Here is an 8,214-nt window from a genome sequence, read left to right as displayed (position 1 = left end):
TCGTCCAGCAAAACATTGATGTTAACATCGATATTTTTGGACGAAGGCATCGTTTGCATCCCTACGTACAAGCAAAGTTCTGTATGTAAATCGTCCACTTATGCTGAATATATAGCTTTGTCAGAAGTAGTTACAGAAATTATTTGTATAAAAGAAATTCTAAGAACTTTTGAAATAAATATTGGAACCCCAATCAGAATCTTCGAAGATAACTCTGGCACTGTCCAAATTGCCAAGAATGGTAGGTTAGGTTAGGTTAGGTTGGTGTGGCAGCCCCGCGCAGAGCGCAGAGCACACGTGGGCTGGAAAAGCCCCTGTTTCCCTTCCTTAGTAATTGAACCACCGAGTGCGTTTTATATAGCACAAAAAGTCGAGGACGTTCGCCGAGTTCAAATCGGCTAAACAATCTAGAAAGTACTTGTTGAAGAATCGGTTGCGCGTGTTGGCCAGGGCGGGACAATGGCAGAGATAGTGTACGACGGTCTTGACCTCTTCCTCGTCTCTGCAACAGTGACAAAAATCGTTGGTGGGGTATCCTAGCCTTTTTCCGTGTGTGCCCATCAGGCAGTGTCCGGTGATAACCCCGACTACTAATCTGAGGAGCGGTCCAGCCGGGTAAGAGCTATGGATCGCTTTACATCAATCTTTTGCTAAATTTTCCTGGTAGTATGGCAGGTGGTTTCCACAGCCCACCTGAAATTTACCTCCTCGACGAGTTCCGTCCTTAGTCTGTGTTTGCAGGAGATTAGAGGTATGCCCGCATTCTGAGCAGAATTGACTTCAGGTAATTCCGTCCCTCTCCTTGCCAGCTCGTCGGCTAGGCAGTTGCCAGGAATGTCCCTATGTCCAGGGACCCATACAACAGTCAAGGAGCATTTTGATGCCAGCAGGTTCAGAATCTTCCTGCATTCTATGGCTACTTTGGACGTTGTTCCATTATAATTGAGAGTGATAGCAGATAGAATCATAGTCTGAATAGATAGCAATAGGCCGTCCTGGAGGGGCAGAGGTTATAACCCACCGTGCCGCCTTCATTATGGCGTTTAGTTCTGCTTGAAAACACTACAATGGTCCGGTATGCGAAAGCTGAGGTTTAGCGCGAGTTCGTCAGAGTAGATCCCGCTACCCACTCTTTTGTTAAGCTTGGAACCATCTGTATATATGGCCGTAGACCCTGGGTTCAGGTCTGTGGCCCCTTCCCATTCGTTCCTCTCTGGGATCGTTGTGGAGAATTTGTTGTCTAAGCAGAGAAGAGGAGTGGTATTATCTATCTGTCGTAGATTTTAAGTACTTTTGCGTGTCCGAACCTGAGGTCTCTCCTCGGCTGGATTGTATTTAACCTGACCGCACTGCAGCCGGCACGAAATTTTCCGTAGAGATCCACAGGTGGAAGATTTAACATTATTTCCAGAGATTTGGTAGGAGTAGTGGGCAGTGCTCCCGTGACTAGCATGGAAGCCGTCCTCTGCACCCGTTCCACCTTGGCTCCGGACAAAGTGTTGCTTAGCGCAGGCCACCATACGGTGACCCCGTAGAAAAGGATGGGTCTTATAACAGCTGTGTACATCCAGTGTACTATGTGTGGTTTTATTCCCCATTTTTTGCCTATTGCCGTCTTAGTGGCATAAAGGGCGGTATTGGCCTTCCAGTCAAGTTTTTTGTCTAGAATAATTCCAAGGTATTTGACCTCGGTTGAGAGACTAAATGCCACTCCGTTTAGGGTGGGAGGTTTAAATAAGGGAGTTTTATACTTCCTTGTGAAAAGTACCATTTCCGTTTTGGTAAGGTTGACGCTAAGTCCACATTCCTTGGACCAGATTTTTACCAGACCGAGTGCGTTTTGCAATAACTCACTCAGGATCTGAAGATGTTTGCCCGTTGCCACGATTGCTATGTCATCAGCGTACGCTATGGCTTGACAACCGGTGCCCTTTAGGCTTAGAAGTAGGGTGTTCACTGTTAGATTCCAGAGCAGAGGGGAGAGAACGCCCCCTTGGGGGGCGCCTCTGGTCACATACTTTGTGATGGAACCATCCCCCAGTTCTGATAGAATAGTTCTCTTCTCAAGAAGGAGCCCAACAAAATCCACCAGACCCCGCTGCACTCCCGCCATGAGAAGGGAGTTAACAACAGACTTCGGGTAGACATTGTTGAAAGCACCCTCGATATCGAGAAAAACTCCGAGCGTGTATTCCTTTAAGGCCAATCCTTTTTCAATCGTCGATACGATTTCATGGAGTGCGGTATCCACGGATTTTCCTTTGGAATATGCATGTTGGTTCGGGGAGAGGTTGTACTTTTTTATATTCCATCGAATATATTCGTCGATGAGCCTCTCTAGAGTTTTAAGGAAGAATGAAGTGAGGCTTATAGGCCTGAAATCCTTCGGTTTCACATGTGCGGCCTTGCCTCCCTTTGGTAAGAATACAGCTTTTGCCATTGTCCACTCATGTGGTATGTGAGTTAGGGTTAGGCAGGATGTAAAAATCTGAGAAAGCAGGGGGCACAGTATGTCCTTGGCTTCCTGTAGTTGAGCTGGAAAAATTCCGTCAAGGCCCGGAGATTTGTAGGGCTGGAAGGACATTAAAGCCCATTCCACCCTCTCCTCACTTACGACGTCCCTAACGGTATCACCCAGAGACAAGTAGGTCCTAGGACCGGGCTAAAAGCCGGAGGTGTCGTCGGAGCAGCCCGGGAAGTGAGTGCTCATAAGGACCTCCAGCATTTCGTTACATGATGTCGTCCAGTCACCGTTAGGCTTCTGGATAGAGTTCATACTCGAAGAGGATTTCGAGAGAACTTTCCTCAGCCTGTTGGCTTCAGAGTTCTCTTCTATGTTATTGCAGAAGTTTTGCCAAGATTCGCGTTTCGCCCTCTTTATGGCCTTCTTGAAAACTTTGAGTGCGTCTTTGTATGGTTGCCAAAGACCTGTTTGCTTAGCATGATTGAAAAGCCTCCTGCTGTTCTTCATCAGTGCTGAAATCTCAGGATTCCACCACTGGGGTTTCTTTTTGCCCTTCGGGAGGGTGCTTGGGCAGGAGGCTTTGAAAGCAGCATTACAGGCATTTGTCACAAAGTTCACTGCTTCATGAATTTTCGACGATGAGTCCAGCTCACCGAGAGAAACACCCTTTGTATTCGAGAGACTCGCTTCATCATTTCTTAACGATAAGCACAACTTATCGTGAGAAGCGTATCTGCGTAGAGAGGCCGACCTATATTTTGCCCAGTAGGTTCGCTTTCTGTTCCTGTATGCTGTTAAAGGAGCAGGATCAAAATTAAGATTGAAACTAATGTAGAGGTGGTCAGAAAAAGAGTGTTCCTTGGACACCTGCCAGTCCCTTATCCGATCGGACAAACCGCTCGACACAAGGGTGATGTCCAGCACTTCCCTTCTAACAGAGGTCACAAAGGTGGGATCGTTCCCACGGTTACATACAGTAAGATTGTGTAAAAGAATAAAGTCAAGTAAACACTCACCCCGAGAGTTGGTGTCGCTTGAGTCCCAGATCGTGTTATGTGAATTAGAGTCAGCCCCTATTATGACCGCGAGCTTTCTGCGATTTGCTTCCTTCACCGCTTCTTCCAGTCTATAGGGTGGAAAAGCATGGCTGTCGTGGGCCATGTAGGTTGATGCCAGCCAGATAACGCTCTCCTTCAGCTGTACGCTGATGCAGACAGTGTCCCCGTCGCTGTATTGGGAGAGTAAAAAATGAGAATATACTTTTTTGATTAGAATGCAAGCTCCTACCTATTACTGGAGCTGTTACCATCTGGTAGGCATCAGAGTTCAGTCCGCAAACCTTGCTTCTGACGATCCAAGGTTCTTGGACTAGAATCAAGTCCTCAGCTTTATCGCTGAGGCGAAGAAGGAGAGCAGCCGACGCTGCCTTGGAGCGGTGCAGATTAATTTGTAGGATCTGCACCATCCTCAGAATCGGTTATGTGCATTGCTTCTAGCTCCCTCCGCTCGGCGGTGGAAATGAATGTGATGTCATTGTCCTCCTCCTCCGGTTCGGATACCAGAAGCTGGTCCTCGTCCAGCGTTGCCCATCGACTGTAGACCGACCCTACGTATACAGATACACTCGTGGGTGGGTCCACAGGTTCACTCGTGGTGTTTCCTGTGTACCCCGCGCTGCCCGCCACCGATGCCGATGCAGGGACCACAGGTCCTCTTGAGGCGTTGCCTGTTTTGTTGGCCCCTTCGTCGGGAAGAATATCTGAGGGAGCGGGTCCGCTCGAGGCGTTGCCCGTTTCCCCCTCTTGCTGATCCATTCTCTGGTGGGTTTTTACTGTGATTGAGTAAAAGCCGTAGCTTATTACCCCACCACAATCCTCGAGAACTGGGACAGAAGCATCGTTGATGACAAAGCCAACAAAACGCTGCTTCCCCTTGGTCTCGCCAACTCGGACTATCCTCCAATCGCTGGTGGACAGTCCTTCGTTGCCCATGCGGATGCACTCGAGTATCTCCTCCGGTTTTGACGGCTCAGCTGGTACCCAGGCCCAGGCTCGCGGCCTGTTAGGGATTTCATCCCTATGGACGGCAACTAAGTCTGCTCCGGGCCACAGCTGTCCAACCGTGGTGATAGCTTATTTTTAGATCCGGACCGCGCGCTCATCGGCGCACGCTACCAGCTTAACTCGCCCTTGATGCCATCCGGCATCACGGACGACTGGTGCACGGCCGGGGTACTTCTGGAGTATCCCTTTATATACCCTGCATAAACCCATCAGGAGGGACCCAGTTGTGCATGGTAATGTGGCCGTCCGGATGCCCTTGTCCAACACCGCCAGCGTGAGGTGCTCTTTGGCGGCTTCACTGAACGGCTTCGTGTTGGATACGGCCATCGACGGACGGTTAGATGGGGAGGCATTCCTATACCTCTTAGACTCACGCGAGGTGCCGTCTTGAGGTCGCTGTCTCTTGGAGGTAAGGTCCTTCCGTGGGTTTTCCCGAGTGGGTGGTTTGTCCTTCCTGCCTTTCCCGGAGGATCGCTTGTCGCTGGCGGCGAAGACTCCCATGGCCCACTTAAGAGAGGCTTTTTGCTCCTCTGTCAGTTGGTCATGCGGGATGACCCCCAGCCTTTTGATGACCTTTGGAGCTGCCCTTCGGTCACGCTGGGCCCTGACGGAGGGCGAAACTTTCGTTGCTGCTTTGGAGCAGCCGGGCGCAGATCGAGGTCATTTGCCCTGGTCTTCGAGGATTTACTCGCGGGAGTGGTGCTCTGCTTGTCCGTGGAGGACTTTTGCTCGACCCCTACCCCTTGAGGTTTTAGTGTGCCCTGGATGGGCATGGAAGAGGGGGCCTTCCGCAGCTTTTCCGCCGGCTTCGTCTTTCCCTCATGGGGTATAGTACCACCGGCATCCCTGAAGGTTCGCTTTCCCTCTGGGGGTTTAGCAATCCTTTCAGCTTCTGCGGGAGCCCGAAGCTGCTTGGGCCGTTCAGGCCCTCTCGGTTCCGTCGATGCGGTTTCCGAGGTGGTTTGTGTTTTGGACTTTCCATCGCCGTGTCCAGCGGCGGCACTACCCGTGCAGGGTTCCGAGGCTTCTTTATTTACGTTGATCATACTGGTTCTTTGGCCACCTACTGAGCCGAGGCCTTTCGGTGGCCGGAAAATAAGGGAAGGGGAAAAACGGTCGACCACGGCAGAGCCCCATGCCGCAGCAAGTCCACCGTTAATCCCGGAGGCGGACAGGTATCCGGGAGGCGCCGTTAGAATACAGTCGGAAAGCCCCCTGACTGCAAACCTTCCAATGGGCACGGTGATGCATGACACCCTGGATTAGGGGGAGAGGGTAGATTTGACACCCTCCGGGTCTAGATCCATAGTGTTCTGTAGAAACAGGGTCACCTCTTGAAGGATGCATTTCGCGCACTATGGTCTTGATGTGGGAGTGGCTAGGCATACAGAGTCCCCTGTATGCTGTGTTTCGCTTCCTCCACACCCTGCATTCCGCTCGACCCCCAAGAATGGTAACTACACGAGAAATTCTAAGCACATCGAGGTGCATTATCACTTCATAAATGAAAACTATGAAAATAAATTGAAATTGTAAAAATTGATTCTGCGCATAATTTAGCAGATTTGTTAACAAAATCACTTTGTCAAAAAAATTTAATGAATTAAGGGATTTATTAAATCTTAATTAAGTGATGTATAGATTTTATATTTGAATTAGTTCATAAATGTATGGAGATGTGTTGAATATTTGACACCCTGTATCTATAGATGTACATTTATTCCTAACTATTTATCTACTATTTAGTTTGTGCACATGTATTACACCACACATCTCTATGCGCGCTAGAGAGGTTCTCATATCTCTAATTTTAGTTTATTAGTTTATTTGCCTTTCACGAAACAACTCTTGGAGCACGTTTTCATTTTATGTAAAATGAATTTATACACTCCTGAATAAATAAAGACAAGTGTTCTATAAAGAAAAACTACCGTTTAAACATTTTTCAACATATATAAAATCAACTAAAAAATAATCAATGGTCAAAATGTCTCACTGCCATTATTTCGCATATAGGTACATACATATGTGTGTAAGAATGTCAGAATAGCTGTACTTCGGGGTATTTCCCTCCGTAATGGGAATTCAGTGTAATTTTACTATGAATTTATGTATATGTCTAATAGGCAACATAGACGGTGTGTCTGACTCGCGAGTCAACTGTGTACGTGTTGACTCGCCTTTCTACTACTCTCAGTTGAGTCATTCAGTCATACCAGAGTCATGTCGGTGTAACTAGCACATATTTATTTTTACTTACGACATCCAAATCGACTCGCGAATCAGACGCACCGTGTATGCCGCCTATAAAGAATCCCTCATAAAAGTGATTTACTGTAATAATTTAGTTAATTAATAATTTTTATATTAAGAAATTATTATTATAAAAGAAATTCAATTTTGTGGCACTTTCATATTCTTTTCGGCACAATTTTTGAATACAATTAGGCACATTTTGAAATTTTGAAATTCCATCGCTGCTTGTACCTCACACGAATCATGCATGCATGTACGTACATACACACGCATCACGCTTTAGTGTCGATATGAAAAACATTTTCGTTACCGCACAATATGTTGTGTTGTATTGATTCAAGTTGATGGTGCATATACGGAACATGCGAGTAACGAGATTATTATGTGAGTAACGATTCGGTACTTCGAGTCAGGGGTTACTGAGTAACGAATACATACGGTTTGCTACAGCTCTAATGTATTAGTAGACCGAACAGCGTGCGTTCATATATGTAGCTATAAGTGGCATCGATATCTTCGCGAACGTTCACTGCGGTCTAAGGATGGGCGATGACGAGAAATCATCGATTTTATCATCGATGATGACATCGGAAGGTCGACATCGATCCTCGATTTTCATCGACCAAGAACCTTCGATTATACACAATATCGATATAATTTTCAAATAGGTGGTTTGTTTCCGTGCTAATCAGAAAGAGTTTTATTAGAAGCGTTCGCGCACTTTTTAGCATAATTTGCGCTCATGCATTACTTCTTCAAAATTATGCAACTCACCATTGCAAGGCATTGTATTTTTTTGGTGGACTAATTTGTAATGGTCGCTCCATATACCAAACTGCTCAGTTAAATTATGTTGGTTCCCATCTTCAGCTGTACGATTTTCTTCAGTGTCATCTAACTCTGCACCATTAAGTAGCTCTTTGACAATTTGCATGGCTTTTGAGCATGACACGTCCTGGAAATGAATGTTCTTGAACCTGGGGTCGAGAAGTGTATCAGCAGCGAGAATGTGGACGTGTTCTGCCGGCAGTAAACGTTTTACTATTTCGGACAACAAATTTTGTTTTAGGCTCTCTCCCATCGTGTTCCGTGTCTCATTGCGGTTGATTTTTTAGCCTAGCATTCTTGTTAAAGGAATCACATTACTGCTGCTGATAAAACTTTCTGCGCACGCTTCGCGAGTTGCGACTTCTATTGGACGCAAAATCTCACAAATCTCCGTAAGTTCTTCTATTTCTTTAGCTGTTATCATTGGAGGAGCACTGGAATGGCAGTTTAGAATTTGGTTAATAGCTGGACGTAATTTTCAAAACCGTCCAATCATATAAAAAGTAGCGAGTAGCAACGTCTTGCATCAGTTTCAAATCGGATTGCTTTTGCAATTCATCACTCGCGGCAATAGAGTGCTTAAACCACGTAATATTTTTTTTT

The sequence above is a fragment of the Rhagoletis pomonella genome, unplaced genomic scaffold (assembly GCF_013731165.1).
Source record: "Rhagoletis pomonella isolate Grant_MI unplaced genomic scaffold, Rhpom_1.0 Rhpom_scaffold_00003, whole genome shotgun sequence".
NCBI lineage: Eukaryota > Metazoa > Arthropoda > Insecta > Diptera > Tephritidae > Rhagoletis > Rhagoletis pomonella.
Note: the sequence above shows the minus strand (reverse complement) of the source record.